Genomic DNA, 19,633 nt, shown 5'->3' with positions numbered 1-19,633 from the left:
TGGGCCCTGGTTAAAAGTTGTCCTCTGGGCCCAGGTCAAAAGTAGAGTCCTATGGGCCCTGGTTAAAAGTAGAATCCTATGGGCCCTGGTCAAAAATAGAGTCCTATGGGCCCTGGTTAAATGTAGAGTCATATGGGCCCTGGTTAAAAGTAGAGTCCTATGGGCCCTGGTTAAAAGAAGTGCAAATGGTAGAAGTTTTAATTTTGGCAGCTATTTTAGATTTCGTTTTAGTGTTACAATACTTTTTAGTCTTAGTCACATTTTATACATTTCATCCTTCGTTAGCTTTAGTTTTCATCAGTCGACTTAAACTCTGGACAAGGTTAGTTTAGTTTTAGTCACAGACATATTAGTCACAGGCAGGGTAGCCCGTTGGGGAGTTGCAGCGATGAGACAAGATCCAAAAGGAGGTAAAATATATATATATATATTTTTTTTTAACATCATCCACAAAATCTTTTGTATGATCTCTTATACACTATTTTAGGCCCAACTTTTGGAACTTTGTCTTTCCTGTATATAGCCACTATATTGTGATCACTGCATCCAATGGGTACAGATACAACTTTAGAACAACATACAGTATTAGTACAGTACCTGACTAATTAAATAAAGGTAAACATTTTATTTTATTTTTATGTGATCAATACATGTGGATTATCTTTTTCCTGTAGTGTTTGTAAACACCCTGGTAGTTTGATTAATAACCTGAACCAGATTACAGGCACAGTGAAAAGCTTTCTCTCGAGCGGACAGCTTGATGAGAGGATTGTATTCAATTGCATTTTGCATACATGCGTAGGATTGGACAAAACAGATGAAAATAACTTCATGTCAAATTAAATATTCATTAGTCTCCCGTGGAATTTTCGTCCCGTCAGTTTTTCATAGAATAAAATTAAAAGTAATTTGTAATAGTTATGATTTTTTTTCCCCATCTTGTCTCATTATCGTCATAGTTTTATTCAGGAAAAACAGGTTGTCGACGAGTATTTTACATCATGGTTATTTGTTGATGAAAAACACTGCTATGTGGGGAATACGGTGCCATTTGGGACGTAGCCTCGGTACTGTATGTCAAATCAAATGAAAGTTTATTTGGCACGTGTGCCGAATACAACAGTGAAATGCTTACTTACAAGCACTAACCAACAGTGCAATTTTTAAGTAAAAAATAGTATTAGGTGAACAATAGATAAGTAAAGAAACAAAACAACAGTAAAAAGACAGTGAAAATAACAGTAGAGATGCTATATACAGTAGAGAAGCTATATACAGTAGAGATGCTATATACAGTAGAGATGCTATATACAGTAGAGAGGCTATATACAGTAGAGAGGCTATGTACAGTAGCGAGACTATATACAGTAGAGAGGCTCTATACAGTAGAGAGGCTATATACAGTAGAGGCTATATACAGTAGCGAGACTATATACAGTAGAGAGGCTCTATACAGTAGAGAGGCTATATACAGTAGAGAGGCTATATACAGTAGCGAGACTATATACAGTAGCGAGACTATAACAGTAGCGAGACTATGACAGTAGTGAGACTATATACAGTAGCGAGACTATAACAGTAGCGAGACTATAACAGTAGCGAGACTATAACAGTAGAGAGGCTATATACAGGCACCAGTTAGTCCGGCTAATTGAGGTAGTATGTACATGAATGCATTGTTAAAGTGACTATGCATATATGATGAGTAGCAGCCATGTAAAAGAGGGGTTGGAGGTGCGGGACAATGCAAATTGTTCGGTTTTTGCCTGTTCAGGAGTATTATGGCTTGGGGGGGGTAAAAGCTGTTGAGAAGCCTTTTGGTCCGAGACTTGGCACTCCAGTATCGCTTGCCATGCGGTAGTAGAGAGAACAGTCTATGACTGGGGTGGCTGGGGTCTTTGACAGTTTTTAGGGCCTTCCTCTGACACCACCTGGGGTAGAGGTCCTGGATGGTAGTCAGCTTATTCCCAGTGATGTACTGGGCTGTACGCACTACCCTCTGTAGTGCCTTGCGGTCGGAGGCCGAGCAAATGCCTTAGCAGGCAGTGATGCAACCAGTCTGGATGCTCTCGATGTTGCAGCTGTAGAACCTTTTGAGGATCTGAGGACCAATGCCAAATCTTTTTAGTTTCCTGAGGGGGAATAGGCATTGTCATGCCCTCTTCACAACTGTCTTGGTATTTTTGGACCATTCTAGTTTGTTGGTGATGTGGACACCAAGGAACATGAAGCTCTCAACCTGCTCCACTACAGCCTCGTCGATGAGAATGGGGACGTGCTCGGTCCTCCTTTTCCTGTAGTCCACAATCATATCCTTTGTCTTGATTACGTTGAGGGATAGGTTGTTATTCTGACACCACCCGGCCAGGTCTCTGACCTCCTCCCTATAGGCTGTCTCATCATTGTCGGTGATCAGGCCTACCACTGTTGTGTCATCTGCAAACTTAATGATGGTGTTGGAGTCGTGCCTGGCCACACAGACGTGCGTGAACAGGGAGTACAGGAGGGGACTTAGCACGCACCCCTAAGGGGCTCCAGTGTTGAGGATCAGCGTGGCAACGTGTGTTGCTACTTACCCTCACCACCTGGGGGCGGCCCGTCAGGAGGTCCAGGATCCAGTTGCAGAGGGAGGTGTTTAGTCCCAGGATCCTTAGCTTAGGGATGAGCTTTGAGGGTACTATGGTGTTGAACGCTGAGCTGTAGTCAATAAATAGCATTCTCATGTAGATGTTCTTTTTGTCCAGGTGGGAAAGGGTAGTGTGGAGTGCAATAGAGATTGCATAATCTGTAGATCTGTTTTGGCGGTATGGAAATTGGAGTGGGTCTAGGGTTTCTGGGATAATGGTGTTGATGTGAGCCATTACCAGCCTTTCAAAGCACTTCATGGCTACGGACGTGAGTGCTACGGGTCTGTAGTTATTTAGGCAGGTTGCCTTCGTGTTCTTGGGCACAGGGTCTATGGTGTTCTGCTTGAAACATGTTGGTATTACAGACTCAATCAGGGGCATGTTGAAAATGTCAGTGAAGACACCTGCCAGTTCAGCACACGTCCTGGTAATCCGTCTTGCCCCGCAGCCTTGTGAATGTTGACCTGTTTAAAGGTCTTACTCACGTCGGCTACGGAGAGCATGATCCCACAGTCATCCGGAACAGCTGATGCTCTTCCGAAGCGAGCATAGAGGCAAGCATAGAAGTGATTTAGTTCATCTGGTAGGCTCATGTCACTGGTCAGCTCGCAGCTGTGCTTCCCTTTGTAGTCTATAATAGTTTGCAAGCCCTGCCACATCCGACGAGCGTCGGAGCCGGTGTGGTACAATTCAATCTTAGCCCTGTATTGATGCCTGTTTGATGGTTCATCGGAGGAGTCCCGCACATTGAAAGCGGCAGCTCTACCCTTTAGCTCAGTGCGAATGTTGCCTGTAATCCATGGCTTCTGGTTTGGGTATGTACGTACAGTCACTGTGGGGACGACGCGCTCGATGCACTTATTGATAAAACCAGTGACCGATGTGGTGTACTACTCAATGCCATCTGAAGAATCCCAGAGCATATTCCAGTCTGTGATAGCAAAACAGTCCTGTAGTTTAGCATCTGCTTCATCTGACCACTTTTTTATAGACTGAGTCACTGTTGCTTCCTGCTTTCATTTTTGCTTGTAAGCAGGAATCAGGAGGATAGAATTGTGGTCAGATTTATCAAATGGAGGGTGAGGGAGAGCTTTGTACTCGTCTCTGTGTGTGGAGTACAGGTGATCTAGAATGTTTTTCCCTCTGGTTGCGCATGTTGATAGAAATGAGGTAAACTGATTTACTTGCGAAAGTATCAACCCCCTTGGCATCTTTCCTATTTTGTAGCCAAAAAGCTACATTTTAGTCTCATCTGACCAGAGTACCTTTTTCCATATGTTTGGGGAGTCTCTCACATGCCTTTTGACATACACCAAGCTTGTTTGCTTATTTTTTGTCTTTAAGCAATGGCTTTTTTCTGGCCACTCTTCCGTAAAGCCCAGCTCTGTGGAGTGTACGGCTTAAAGTGGTCCTATGGACTCCAATCTCTGCTGTGGAGCTTTGCAGCTCCTTCAAAGTTATCTTTGATCTCTTTGTTGCCTCTCTGATTAATGCCCTCCTTGCCTGGTCCATGAATTTTGGTGGGCGGCCCTCTCTTTGCACGTTTGTTGCGGTGCCATATTCTTTCAATTTTTTGTGGATTTAATGGTGCTCCGTGGGATGTTCAAAGTTTTGGATTGTTTTTTATTACCCAACCCTGATCTCTACGTCTCCACAACCTGCCTTTCAGAACAGGTTTATATATACTGAGATCATGTGACAGATCATGTGACACTTAGATTCCACACAGTTGGACTTTATTTAACTAATTATGTGACTACTGAAGGCAATTGGTTGCACCAGATCTTATTTAGGGACTTCATAGCAAAGGGGGTGAATACATATGCACGCACCACTTTTCCGTTTTTTATTTTGTATAATTTTTTGAAACAAGTAATTGTTTTCCATTTCACTTCACCAATTTGGACTATTTTCTGTATGTCCATTACATGAAATCCAAATAAAAATCAACTTAAATTACAGGTTGTAATGAAACAAAATAGGAAAAATGCCAAGGAGGATGAATACTATTGCAAGGCACTGTAAGTTTCCCTGCATTAAAGTCCCTGGCCACTAGGAGTGCCGCCTCTTGGTGAGCGGTTTCCTGTTTGCTTATTTCCTTACACAGCTGACTGTCTTAGTGCCAGCATCCATCTGTGGTGGTAAATAAACAGCCAAGTAAAATATAGATGAAAACTCTCTAGGCAAGTAGTGTGGTCTGAAGCTTCTCATAAGATCTCTACTTCAGGCGAGCAAAATCTAGAGACTTCCTTAGATTTCGTGCACCAGCTGTTGTTTACAAATATGCACAGATCCCCCATCATCCCCTCATCCTTCTTTTTACCATAGTGTGCTGTTCTATCTACCCGGTTCAGTGTATATCCCGCTAGCTGAATATCCATGTCATCATTCAGCCACGATTTCGTGAAACATAAGAAGTTACAGTTTTTGATGTCCCGTTGGTAGGATATTCGTGATCGTACCTCGTCTAATTTATTGTCCAATGATGTCCCATTGGTAGGATATTCGTGATTGTACCTCGTCTAATTTATTGTCCAATGATTGCACGTTGGCAAGTAATACTGACGGTAACGGCAGCTTTCCCACTTGCCGTTGGCGGATCCTTACGAGGAACCCCGCTCTGTGTCTTCTGTACCTGCGGCTCTTCCTCTTGCCAATGACGGGGCCTTGTCGGGTGTTCGAAGTACATCCTGTGCGTCTAATCCGAGGTGAGTGATCGCTGTCCTGATATCCAGAAGTTCTTTGTCTAATCTGAGGTGAGTGATCGCTGTCCTGATATCCAGAAGCTCTTTGTCTAATCCGAGGTGAGTGATCGCTGTCCTGATATCCAGAAGCTCTTTGTCTAATCCGAGGTGAGTGATCGCTGTCCTGATATCCAGAAGCTCTTTGTCTAATCCGAGGTGAGTGATCGCTGTCCTGATATCCAGAAGTTCTTTGTCTAATCTGAGGTGAGTGATCGCTGTCCTGATATCCAGAAGCTCTTTGTCTAATCCGAGGTGAGTGATCGCTGTCCTGATATCCAGAAGCTCTTTGTCTAATCCGAGGTGAGTGATCGCTGTCCTGATATCCAGAAGCTCTTTGTCTAATCCGAGGTGAGTGATCGCTGTCCTGATATCCAGGAGCTCTTTGTCTAATCCGAGGTGAGTGATCGCTGTCCTAATATCCAGAAGCTCTTTGTCTAATCCGAGGTGAGTGATCGCTGTCCTGATATCCAGAAGCTCTTTGTCTAATCCGAGGTGAGTGATCGCTGTCCTAATATCCAGAAGCTCTTTGTCTAATCCGAGGTGAGTGATCGCTGTCCTAATATCCAGAAGTTATTTTTTGACGTAAAATACGTTGGCAGAAACATTATGTACAAGATAAGTTACAAATAACGCTGGAAAAAAAACACATAATAGCACAATTGGTTGGGCGCCTGTAAAACTACTGCCATTTCATCCTGCGCCATTTTAACACATGGTTCAGTTTATGAAGGGGGTCTCAGGAGGTCTGGGTACTGTATATATGGTTCAGTCTATGACGGGGGTCTCAGGAGGTCTGTGTACATGTTTCCTCCTTCAGTTCCTCCTGTTCCCCGGGGTAGTGTGACCCCAGATTATATGATATGGGGCATGTTCTTCACACACACACACCACACATATGCACACACACATACACACAGATTGACCACCCAACGCCCAGGGTATTACCAGAGGTGGAAAGAAATGAAATGTCAGAAATATCCTAATCAAGGACAAGTACTGTTACTTTAATGACATTTTACTCAGTAGAAATCCTGTTAGTTTAATGACATTTTACTCAGTAGAAGTCCTGTTAGTTTAATGACATTTTACTCAGTAGAAGTCCTGTTAGTTTAATGTCATTTTACTCAGTAGAAGTCCTGTTAGTTTAATGTCATTTTACTCAGTAGAAGTCCTGTTAGTTTAATTACATTTTACTCAGTAGAAGTCCTGTTAGTTTAATGACATTTTACTCAGTAGAAGTCCTGTTAGTTTAATGACATTTTACTCAGTAGAAGTCCTGTTAGTTTAATGACATTTTACTCAGTAGAAGTCCTGTTAGTTTAATGACATTTTACTCAGTAGAAGTCCTGTTAGTTTAATGACATTTTACTCAGTAGAAGTCCTGTTAGTTTAATGACATTTTACTCAGTAGAAGTCCTGTTAGTTTAATGACATTTTACTCAGTAGAAGTCCTGTTAGTTTAATGACATTTTACTCAGTAGAAGTCCTGTTAGTTTAATGACATTTTACTCAGTAGAAGTCCTGTTAGTTTAATGACATTTTACTCAGTAGAAGTCCTGTTAGTTTAATGACATTTTACTCAGTAGAAGTCCTGTTAGTTTAATGACATTTTACTCAGTAGAAGTCCTGTTAGTTTAATGACATTTTACTCAGTAGAAGTCCTGTTAGTTTAATGACATTTTACTCAGTAGAAGTCCTGTTAGTTTAATGACATTTTACTCAGTAGAAGTCCTGTTAGTTTAATGTCATTTTACTCAGTAGAAATCCTGTTAGTTTAATGACATTTTACTCAGTAGAAGTAAAACTACTGGTGTAAAAGGGAAAATAAGCTCATTTAATAAGAAATTAAGCAAAATTTAGCACATAAACAAAAAATATAAACCGTTCACGCTATTTTCCTCACTCATTCACTCCCTCTTTACATCACTCCCTCCCTCTCTCTCTCCCTCCCTCACAAACTCCCTCTTTCCCTCACTCACTCACACACTCACTCACTTACTCACCCATACAATGACAAATGGGGAGTGCCAAGGCACACAGGACTTACCTTAAAGGACTTGATATCAAATTAGCTCTGGAGGCGACAACAGAACATCATGGAAATACTGTACAAATGAATGAGCAAACCCTCCTAAAAAAATAGATTTGGCTGTAGATGTTGCATTAGATTGATAATCTACATATCTAATATCTAATGTACATTCGGTTATGTAGTTATGTATCCATCAGCAAAGAAACAAAGGAACTCTGTTCTAGAGCCTTCACTTCACCTCAGAACTTGCTGTTCGGGTTTCGGCAGGAGCTGATTTTCAAAGTGAATCAAGTCTATCCCGGCTCACTGTGCAATGAAGAGCAGTGTAACAATGCTAAAAGGAAGCTCACAGGTCGACAGTGGTAGGGGCCACTTTGAGGGACCAGCTTCTTAATGTATGGAAAGGTACTCGTCCAGCTCCCTTATACCTTTTGCTCCTTTTGCTCCTTTTGGTCATCAGTGATGAGGAGAAATCTTCTTCGTCAGATTTGATGCTCTGTCTCGTCCTCTGTCAGTGTGTCAAGATGAGGCTTTGGGTTTGATCAAACCTGTGGAGTGGCAAATACGCAACTTACCCATTGAATATTTATGCAAATTCTGCTTTATGTGGCAACTTAGTTCCTCATATCACTGACACTACAATTACCCAAACACAGACTTTCCATACTTGTTATTCTCAGATACCGAGACTGAAGTGAGTTTGTCAGATGTTTGCATACCTTAAAAGCTAATGTTGAGAGTCCATGTCTTTGTCTCCATGTCTTTCTGTACCTATTGTGTATTACTCACACAGTTATATGCACAATTAGACTTACAGAGTCTCTGTGTAAATTAGGTTCAAGATTGTCTAAATGCCAAACAAAGTACAGTACAAATCTTAGGTCTAAGCACTGTATGTCATGGCCAGGCAAGCTAATGTTAGCTAGTTCACTTAGCTAGACGTTACCCTGATGTTGTTAGCTAGCCCAGATAACTTACATAGTGACATCGAAGTGCTAGCTGTAATAGCGATCATCATCAGGTGGTGGGTAGCCATGTAGCTAACTAGCTAATTTAGCTGAAAGGATAACTTGCTAACGGTAGCATGCTGGACAACTAGGCTAACGCTAATGTACGTAAGTTAGACTATTCGAAAGCTAGCTATACTAGCTGCTACAGCCATCCATAGCTAAATGTTTGATCATTAATAGCTGGCTAGTTATCGCTCCTGTACTCCCTGTTCATCCACGACTGCGTGTCCATGCACGCCTCCAACCCAATCAAGTTTGCAGACAACACAACAGTAGTGGACTTGATTACCAACAACAATGAGACCACCTACAGGGAGGAGGTGAGGGCACTCGGAGTGGGGTGTCAGGAAAAGAAACTCTCACTCAACGTCAACAAAACAAAGGAGATTATCGTGGACTTCAGGAAACAGCAGAGGGAGCACAACCCTATCTACATCGACGGGGCAGTAGTGGAGAAGGTGGAAAGTTTTAAGTTCCTGGACGTACACATCACAGACAAACTGAAATGGTCCACCGACACAGACAGTGTGGTGAAGAAGGCGCAAGAGCTCCTCTTCAACCTCAGGAGGCTGAAGAAATGTGGCTTGTCACCTAAAACCCTCAGAAATTTTTACAGATGCACAGTTGAGAGCATCCTGTCGGGTTGTATCTCCGCCTGGTACGGCAACTGTTCCTCCCACAACCGCAAGGCTCTCCAGAGGGTGGTGCGTTCTGCACAACACATCACCGGGGGCAAACTACCTGCCCTCCAAGACGACAACAGCGCCCGATGTCATAGGAAGGCCAAAAAGATCATCAAGGATAACAAACACCCGAGCCACTGGCTGTTCACCCCGCTACCATCCAGAAGGCGAGGTCAGTACAGGTGCATCAAAGCTGGGACAGAGAGACTGAAAAACAGCATCTATCTTTTAAACAGCCATCACTAGCACAGAGAGGCTGCTGCCTACATACAGACTTGAAATCAATCTTAGGGATCGCGAACCGCTAGCGGGACACTTTCCGACAACATCCAGTGAAATTGGAGCGCACCGAATTGAAATGACAAAATCGTAATATTAAACATTCATGAACATACAAGTGTCTTACATCATTTAAAAGATTAATTTATTGTTAATCCAACTGTGTTGTCAGATTTCCAAAAGGCTTTACGGCGAAAACATACCATGTGATTATGTGAGGACAGCACCCCATATAAAAATACTTTTTTAATCAAATAATTTCAAATCAAATGTATTTATATAGCCCTTCTTACATCAGCTGATATATCAAAGTTCTGTACAGAAACCCAGCCTAAACCCCCAAACAGCAAGCAATGCAGGTGAAGAACCACGGTGGATAGGAAAAACTCCCAAGAAAGGCCAAAACCTAGGAAGAAACCTAGAGAGGAACCAGGCTATGCGGGGTGCCCAGTCCTCTTCTGGCTGTGCCAGGTGGAGATTATAACAGAACATGGTCAAGATGTTCAAATGTTCATAAATGACCAGGAGGGTCAAATAATAGTAATCACAGTGAACAAGTCAGGGTTCCATAGCTGCAGGCAGAACAGTTGAAACTGGAGCAGCAGCATGGCCAGGTGAGTTGGGGACAACAAGGAGTCATCATGCCAGGTAGTCCTGAGGCATGGTCCTAGGGCTCAGGTCCTCTGAGAGAGAGAAGAAAGAAAGAAAGAAAGAGAGAGCATACTTAAATTCACACAGGACACCGGATAAGACAGGAGAAATACTCCAGATATAACAGACTGACCCTAGCCCCCCGACACATAAACTACTGCAGCATAAATACTGGAGGCTGAGACAGGAGGGGTCAGGAGACACTGTGGCCCCATCCGATGATACCCCCGGACAGGGCCAAACAGGCAGGATATAACCTCACCCACTTTGCCAAAGCACAGCCCCCACACCACTAGAGGGATACCTTCAACCACCAACTTACCATCCTGAGACAAGGCCGAGTATTGCCCACAAAAATCTCCGCCACGGCACAAACCAAGGGGGGGCTCCAACCCAGACAGGAAGACAACGTCAGTGACTCAACCCACTCAAGTGACGCACCCCTCCTAGGGACGGCATGGAAGAGAATCAGTAAGCCAGTGACTCAGCCCCTGTAATATGGTTAGAGGCAGAGAATCCCAGTGGAGAGAGTGCTAGTGCGGTTCGTTGCTCCAGTGCCTTTCCGTTCACCTTCACACTCCTGGGCCAGACAACATAGGACCTACTGAAGAGATGAGTCTTCAATAAAGACTTAAAGGTTGAGACCGAGTCTGCGTCTTTCACATGGGTAGGCAGACCATTCCATAAAAATGGAGGTCTATAGAAGAAAGCCCTGCATCCAGCTGTTTGCTTAGAAATTCTAGGGACAATTAGGAGGCCTGCGTCTTGTGACCGTAGCGTATGTGTAGGTATGTACGGCAAGACCAAACCAGAAAGATAAGGAGGAGCAAGCCCATGTAATTCTTTGTAGGTTAGCAGTAAAATCTTGAAATCAGCACTTCCCTTAACAGGAAGCCAGTGTAGGGAGGCACTGGAGTAATATGATCACATTTTTTGGTTCTAGTCATGATTCTAGCAGCCGTATTTATCACTAATTGAAGTTTATTTAGTGCTTTATCCAAGTAGCCGGAAAGTAGAGCATTGCAGTAGTCTAACCTAGAAGTAACAAAAGCATGGATTAATTTTTCTGCATCATTTTTGGACAGAAAGTTATGTTTTTTGCAATGTTACGTAAATGGAGAAAAACTGTCCTTGAAACAGTCTTGATATGTTCGTCAAAAGAGAGATCAGGGCCCAGAGTAACGCCGAGGTCCTTCACAGTTTTATTTGAGATGACTGTACAACCATCAAGATTAATTGTCAGATTCAACAGAAGATCTCTTTGTTTCTTGGGACCTAGAACAAGCATCTCTGTTTTGTACGAGTTTAAAAGTAGAACGTTTGCAGCCATCCACTTCCTTATGTCTGAAACACAGGCTTCCAGCGAGGGCAATTTTAGGGCTTCACCATGTTTCATTGAAATGTACAGCTGTGTGCCATCCGCATAGCAGTGAAAGTTAACATGATGTTTTTGAATGACATCCCCAAGAGGTAAAATGTATAGTGAAAACAATAGTGGTCCTAAAACAGAACCTTGAGGAACACCGACATTTACAGTTGATTTGGACCAGCACCGGCTTCACAAAATCACAAATAGCGATAAAATAAATCACTTACCTTTGAAGATCTTCCTCTGTCTGGGTCCCAGCTACACAATGAATGTTTGTTTTGTTCAATAAAGTCCTTCTTTATATCCAGAAAAGTCCATTTAGTTGGCACCATTGATATCAGTAATCCACTCCTTCAACATGCATACAAAAATATCCAAAAAGCTACTGGTAAACTTCGTCCAAACAAGTCAAACAATGTTTCTAATCAATCCTCAGGTTCCCTAATATGTAAATAAATTAATAATAATAATAATAATATTTCAGACGGAAAGAACAGTGTTCAATAGGAAAGGAAAATAGCAAAGAGCGCTACTCCACTACCCAACACCCCCTCCACTGCCCTCGTTCACGCTCGCCAAAAGTCTACCTGCCCTGATGAGAACACCTTGGATAAACTACAACTACTTGTTTGCTTTTCAAGAAACAAGCCTGAAACCCTTTCTAAAGACTGTTGACATCTAGTGGAAGCCATAGGAACTGCAATCTGGGCCCCTTTTGTTGTATCATTTCAAATCATTTCCGGATGGGTTTTCCTCGGGTTTTCGCCTGCCGTATCAGTTCTGTTATACTCACAGATATTATTCTAACAGTTTTATAAACGTCACAGTGTTTTCTATCCAATTATACCAATTATATGCATATCCTGGTTTCTGCGCCTGAGTAACAGGCAGTTTACTTTGGGCACGTCAGTCATCTGGAAATTCAGGATACTGCCCCCTAGCCTTAAGAAGATTTATTAAACAGCCATCACTAACATAGAGAGGCTGCTACATACAGACTTGAATCATTGGCCACTTTAATAAATGGATCACTAGTCACTTTAATAATGCCACTTTAATAATGTTTACATATCTTACATTACTCGTCTCATACGTATATACTGTATTTTATACCATCTACTGCATCTTGCCTATGCCGTTCGGCCATCGCTCATCCATATCTTTATATGTACATATTCTCATTCATCCCTTTAGATTTGTGTGTAGTAGGTAGTTGTTGTGGAATTTGTTAGATTACTTGTTAGATATTACTGCACTGTCGGGAACTAGATGAACAAGCATTTCGCTACACTCGCATTAACATCTGCTAAACACGTGTATGTGATCAATAACATGTTATTTTATTTGATCTTTGACCTCTACAATGTTTCCACAAGTCCGTGACTTTTCTAGGTTACCGTCCTGGGTAAGAAACATCTTGCATCTCACATCCTGAGCTGAGGAGAACAGTCTCCTCCATCTCTATTGTCTTTCACTCACACCTCTTTTGAATGTCTTCCCGACCATCATTATTCAGTTTGAACAGCTTGATGTGTCTGTGTGTGTATGTGTGTGTGTGTGTGTGGGTGGGTCTGTGCGTACGCCCTGTGTCTGTGCGTACGTTGTGTGCGTGTGTCTGTACGTACGTTGTGTGTCTGTGTCTGTGTCTGTGTCTGTGTCTGTGTCTGTGCGTACATCGTGTGTCTGTGTCTGTGTCTGTGTCTGTGCGTACGTCGTGTGTCTGTGTCTGTGTCTGTGTCTGTGTCTGTGCATGCGTCGTGTGTCTGTGTCTGTGTCTGTGCGTACGTCGTGTGTCTGTATCTGTGCGTACGTCGTGTGTCTGTGTCTGTGTCTGTGTCTGTGCGTACGTCGTGTGTCTGTGTCTGTGTCTGTGTCTGTGACTGTGTCTGTGTGTACGTCGTGTGTCTGTGTCTGTGTCTGTGTCTGTGTCTGTGTCTGTGACTGTGTCTGTGTCTGTGTCTGTGTCTGTGTCTGTGCGTACGTCGTGTGTCTGTGTCTGTGTCTGTGCGTACGTCGTGTGTCTGTGCGTCGTGTGTTTTCTCTCAGGGTTTTTCATTACTCAGACTCAGGTTCATGAATCAAATGGAATACAGGAGTGAAAGCAGAATGACCCCCACTAACTCCACTCTACTCACATTCCTTAAGTTAACATAAATATACTTAATCAAGTCGGTAAGGACAAGCTTCTACTCCCCTGCAGAAGAGAGAGCACAGTGCATTAACCTCCGTCTCTGGAACTTAGGAGCAGATCTGGGTTCAAATCTTAGAAGAAAGATGATACAATGATTTCGAATCGTTTTTGAACCCAGGTCTGTCTGAGAATCGGTAGTAGGGTTCAGATCATTCTAGCTCCCTGTTTGGGCAATGAAGGATTCGATGTTATGATGTTGTGACATGGAGAAGCGTCACTTTTAAGTCTTCGTTAGTGTGATAATCCATGTGGGGATTCTGACTGCTCCTTACTGTTCTTTTAAAACTCATAAAAACTCATTATTAAGACGCATATTTACATGGCGTTAAAGCGTTTAACGCCACGGTACAACCCCGCGTCATGTAGTTCAGTAAACTTCTAGAATAAACACAGTCAATGACTTTTTCTCAAGCAATAATGTCACGTATTGAGGGCTCTACCTACCAGAGGTTTATTGTCCTGCTTAATGCCACGTATTGAGGGCTCTATACCTACCAGAGGTTTATTGTCCTGCTTAGTGCCACGTATTGAGGGCTCTATACCTACCAGAGGTTTATTGTCCTGCTTAATGTCACGTATTGAGGGCTCTATACCTACCAGAGGTTTATTGTCCTGCTTAGTGCCACGTATTGAGGGCTCTATACCTACCAGAGGTTTATTTTCCTGCTTAGTGTCACGTATTGAGGGCTCTACCTACCAGAGGTTTATTGTCCTGCTTAGTGTCACGTATTGAGGGCTCTATACCTACCAGAAGTTTATTGTCCTGCTTAGTGCCACGTATTGAGGGCTCTATACCTACCAGAGGTTTATTGTCCTGCTTAATGTCACGTATTGAGGGCTCTATACCTACCAGAGGTTTATTGTCCTGCTTAGTGCCACGTATTGAGGGCTCTATACCTACCAGAGGTTTATTGTCCTGCTTAGTGTCACGTATTGAGGGCTCTATACCTACCAGAGGTTTATTGTCCTGCTTAGTGCCACGTATTGAGGGCTCTATACCTACCAGAGGTTTATTGTCCTGCTTAGTGCCACGTATTGAGGGCTCTATACCTACCAGAGGTTTATTGTCCTGCTTAGTGCCACGTATTGAGGGCTCTATACCTACCAGAGGTTTATTGTCCTGCTTAGTGCCACGTATTGAGGGCTCTATACCTACCAGAGGTTTATTGTCCTGCTTAATGTCACGTATTGAGGGCTCTATACCTACCAGAGGTTTATTGTCCTGCTTAGTGCCACGTATTGAGGGCTCTATACCTACCAGAGGTTTATTGTCCTGCTTAGTGCCACGTATTGAGGGCTCTATACCTACCAGAGGTTTATTGTCCTGCTTAATGTCACGTATTGAGGGCTCTATACCTACCAGAGGTTTATTGTCCTGCTTAGTGCCACGTATTGAGGGCTCTATACCTACCAGAGGTTTATTGTCCTGCTTAGTGCCACGTATTGAGGGCTCTATACCTACCAGAGGTTTATTGTCCTGCTTAATGTCACGTATTGAGGGCTCTATACCTACCAGAGGTTTATTGTCCTGCTTAATGTAATGTATGTACATCATAGTGCATATTCACCTCTAACCCTTTTTAAATACCAACATTGCTATATCGACTTTAAGATAGGCCTTAATTGCACCAACGTCTCACTCTAAAACGTGCATGAATAAGTGATGAAACTGTGCTGAACACGTTGTGACCCGTTCTGGTAAGACAGAGATGATGGGTGGGGTGCAGGGGAAGCTATTTCTCCATCATTATCCCAAGACTCTTATCATCAAGGATGTTTACAGAGAGAGTAGTGTAGTCGTTGGCAACATTAACCCTGGGAGGATGAGGAAGGAGGACGCCATGTTATCCTGTCATACACACACACACACCAGACACACACACACACACAGTGGTTGGCAAATTCCACCCAGGGAGGATGAGGGACGAAGCTCTATTAGCCTGTCACAGACACACACCAGACACTCACACACACACAGTGGTTGGCAACATCCACCCAGGGAAGATGAGGATGGACGACTCTATGTTATCCTGCCTGGACCAAAAACGAATTATTCAGACACATATTTACAGCATCTGTATATCATCACATTTTGAGAGATTTAGTGAAACTCGTGATATTTCACTGTGGCCTTAATAAACACAAATCATGCTTCTATTTTAACACCTGAGAGAGAGAGAGAGAGAGAGAGAGAGAGAGAGAGAGAGAGAGAGAGAGAGAGACAGAGAGAGAGAGAGAGAGACAGAGACAGAGAGAGAGAGAGAGAGAGAGAGAGAGAGAGAGTACTGATTTACTTAGTGCTCGCGAGCTATGAGGAGCTTAGCAAGAAACTTCTCCAACATGTTACTGTACCTACCTCACAGCCGGGGGTCCACACCCGCTGACAACTTCTGGCGTGATACAGGGAGGAGTATTGGTGTTACTACATGACTCTGTATTAAGCTCAGTTCTAGGATAGGTAGGAGAGGTCTCTTAAGGAGATCACCTTCTCGTGTTTTGGGTGTGTCGTCAGCTTCCGCATGGCGTGTCACTGTATTGTGTTGTAGAGGGCGGTGTGGACCCCCGGCTGTGAGGTAGGTACAGTAACATGTTGGAGAAGTTTCTTGCTATGCTCCTCATAGCTTGCGAGCACTAAGTCAATTTGAACCTTTTACAGTTCAAATAGATGTAGGGTAGAGGTGACTAGGGGTAGAGGAGGGGGTGTTGGAGGGGAGGAGGTGACTAGGGGTAGTGGAGGGGGTGTTGGAAGGGAGGAGGTGACTAGGGGTAGTGGAGGGGGTGTTGGAGGAGGTGACTAGGGGTAGAGGAGGTGGGCTGTTGGAAGGGAGGAGGTGACTAGGGGTAGAGGAGTTGGGGTGTTGGAAGGGAGGAGGTGACTAGGGGTAGTGGAGGGGGTGTTGGAGGAGGTGACTAGGGGTAGAGGAGGTGGGCTGTTGGAAGGGAGGAGGTGACTAGGGGTAGAGGAGTTGGGGTGTTGGAGGGGAGGAGGTGACTAGGGGTAGAGGAGGGGGTGTTGGAGGAAGTGACTAGGGGTAGAGGATCAGGTGTTAGAGAGGAGGAGGTGACTAGGGGTAGAGGAGGTGGGCTGTTGGAGGGGAGGAGGTGACTAGGGGTAGAGGAGTTGGGGTGTTGGAAGGGAGGAGGTGACTAGGGGTAGAGGAGGTGGGCTGTTGGAGGGGAGGAGGTGACTAGGGGTAGAGGAGGGGGTGTTGGAGGGGAGGAGGTGGATGGGGAGGTAAGTTCCAGGATGTGGATAAGGATGTTTGATATAGTGGTCAGAGGGCCCAGCGTCTTTAATCCACAGGAGATACCTGTGTGTGTGTGTGTGTGTGTGTGTGTGTGTGTGTGTGTGTACAGGATCATGACCAGGTCTATAACCCCACAGGGGACATCATGGTTGTATTCATTAGTGCACACCCATAGCAAAAGTTTTGCAATGGAAATACAAAAAAATAGGAGCTTTTCTCATTGGACACGCTCAGGTAGTCCCTCTATCTTTCAGTGAGTTCTCTACCTATCGGGGCCTCTCATGATAATGACCCAGGGCCATTCAGATATAATAGACATCCTGATTCTAGCCTAGAAAATAATTTGTCCTCCACGGTCATTCACTCTATCACCACTACTTTAGACCCCATTTACCCCACGCCATTGTGCAGTGGCTATTTTAGCATGTAATTATGAAGGCAGTCTTCAGTATGTTGTCCAGACCCGACAGAGGTTAAAGTAACCAACCATCCCCTGAATTTTAAGAGGAGGTCATCGGAGTCCGTTAGCTGATCGTGCTACCAACAACAGGAATGTTGTTCTGTTGCTAGGTCGGCTCCTTATACCATTTTATAATTATATTAACCATCAGAGGTTACCGGCCCATAACCATTGATTTATATGTACACTAGATGACTGACTGTTTTGAATCGACCTCGCCCCCCCCCTCCCCACGTAACCTGTTGGTGATATTACTATATTGGCGATAGTGATATCACCGTTCAACATAGACGTTCTATTTTCTTCCGAGATTGCAAAACAATTTGTACGTTGATGCCCATTGGCCATGAATGTTTCAACCTCTGTGTTGAGAAGTCATGTTTTTACCGTCCGTTCCTGGTTTCAACGAGCACCTAAAATGACACCGACCACGAGCCTGGGTCTTTGATCAGGTGCTTGATCGTTCCCACGGGAGATTATAAAGGCTGCGGTAAGCGACAAAGGGGGGCAAAACGCAAACGTTTTGAAAGTGACTCGGTTCGTGCTGCTCGCTCCCATGGAAGATGAAATTAGCTGAAGTCTTGAGCGGCCTCTGGGCACGGTTGATCAAGGAGCAGAGTTGTCAACCAACCAAACAATGTTTTAATGACACCATTCGAGAGGACAACAACCCGGGGACCGCTGGTCACATGGTCTGAGAGTTTTCCTGCGGTTCAATTGCCCAGATTTCATGGTTTTATTTAAGGGCTGTGTACGGTAACTTAACACTAGTTCAAAACACCACTCCTTTGCCGCAGCAAACAAAACAAAAAAATATGTCACTTCCTGTTTGGAAGAGCGTTGGACCTTTGATGATTGTTCTGCTCTTTCAGTGCCGCTCAGGTGAGGCACGCCTTTTTATTTCATGCAGCGCGCCAGAGCAGTTCTTCTTCTTGTCGGGAGAAATTAGTATAATAGCTAATTCTATTCAAATAAAGGTTGCTTCCCTTCCACGCCCACAACGGAAGGCCCAATCATGGCCTCGGATTTGCAGGTGGACGCATTAGAACAGACCCGGGGTCTGTTTCTCTGGCGGCAGACATGCTGAAAGGCTTAGTGTTGTTTCTTCGAAACCAGCAACTCAACCAATCAATCAACCTCTGCCTGTGAATAACAACAACCGGTTTTACACGATTTCTGCATTTATGAGTGTTCCACAGAGCTATAATGTTTACCAGCTGGGCTGCTCTCTCTCTCTCTCTCTCTCTCTCTCTCTCTCTCTCTCTCTCTCTCTCTCTCTCTCTCTCTCTCTCTCTCTCTCTCTCTCTCTCTCTCTCTCTCTCTCTCTCTCTCTCTCTCTCTCTCTCCCTCTCTCTCCCTCTCTCTCTCTCTCTCTCCCTCTGTCTCTCTCTCTGTGTCTCTCTCTGTGTCTCTCTCTCTGTTTCTCTAGGCAGTCCCAGTCAGTTTGTGGCTGCTGGTTTGGCACTGTTCTCCCATGGGGAAAAAGCAGAAACCAACCAAGTACTCTTTGTTATCTGTTTTGAACAGAAAAGTGTTTTTTTTTTGTGCATTAGGCACATTTTTAACATAGCTTGTGTTTTAAGCTTTTCATTGTGAGAGTGAAGTTGTTGTTAGTTGTAGAAAAACACAAAACGAGAAACTTGAGGAATAGTTTTACTACAAAGTTACTGCTAGTGCTGCTAGTGCTGCTAGTGCTGCTAGTGCTGAGACAGAAGGTTTGGTCTGAGGGTAGTCCTCCATGGTTAAGGGTACCAGATTGTTTGGTTGAAGGGTATTTTTTACAGGGATAAAGGTACTGTACTGAGTGTATGAAAGTACATTTTAGATGATAGACAGGATTTAGATGAGGACAGTGAGGCGATAGCTGTGCGTTAAGTGATACGTGTACTGTACTATAAACACAAAGTTGTTATTTTGTTTTATTTGTTCTGTACTGATACAAGTACATGTTAGATGATATATTCGTGATTTAATTACTAAAGTTACGAATTATTCTCTAAAGTGAGGTGATTGCTGTTGAGTTGACAGCTTCAGGGAGCCCTAGATGGGTCCTCGGAGTCCTTCAGTGAGGTCCTCTGGGGCTGACTAACCTCATGCTTCAGTGCGCTCAACATATTGCCTAACCGACTGCAATGTGCTTCCCAAATGGCACCCTATTCTCTATTTTAGTGCACTACTTTAGCCCAGGACCCCATAGACCTCTGGTCAACGGTAGTGCACTACATAGGGAATAGGGTGCCATTTGTGCCGCACATTTCTGACTTACTGACCTGATTCAACTGACTCCTCTCTCACGTCTCCAGGACTCACGCAGGGCCGTGTAAAAGAGATTTAATGGG

The sequence above is a fragment of the Oncorhynchus clarkii genome, chromosome 8, assembly GCF_045791955.1.
Source record: "Oncorhynchus clarkii lewisi isolate Uvic-CL-2024 chromosome 8, UVic_Ocla_1.0, whole genome shotgun sequence".
NCBI lineage: Eukaryota > Metazoa > Chordata > Actinopteri > Salmoniformes > Salmonidae > Oncorhynchus > Oncorhynchus clarkii.
Note: the sequence above shows the minus strand (reverse complement) of the source record.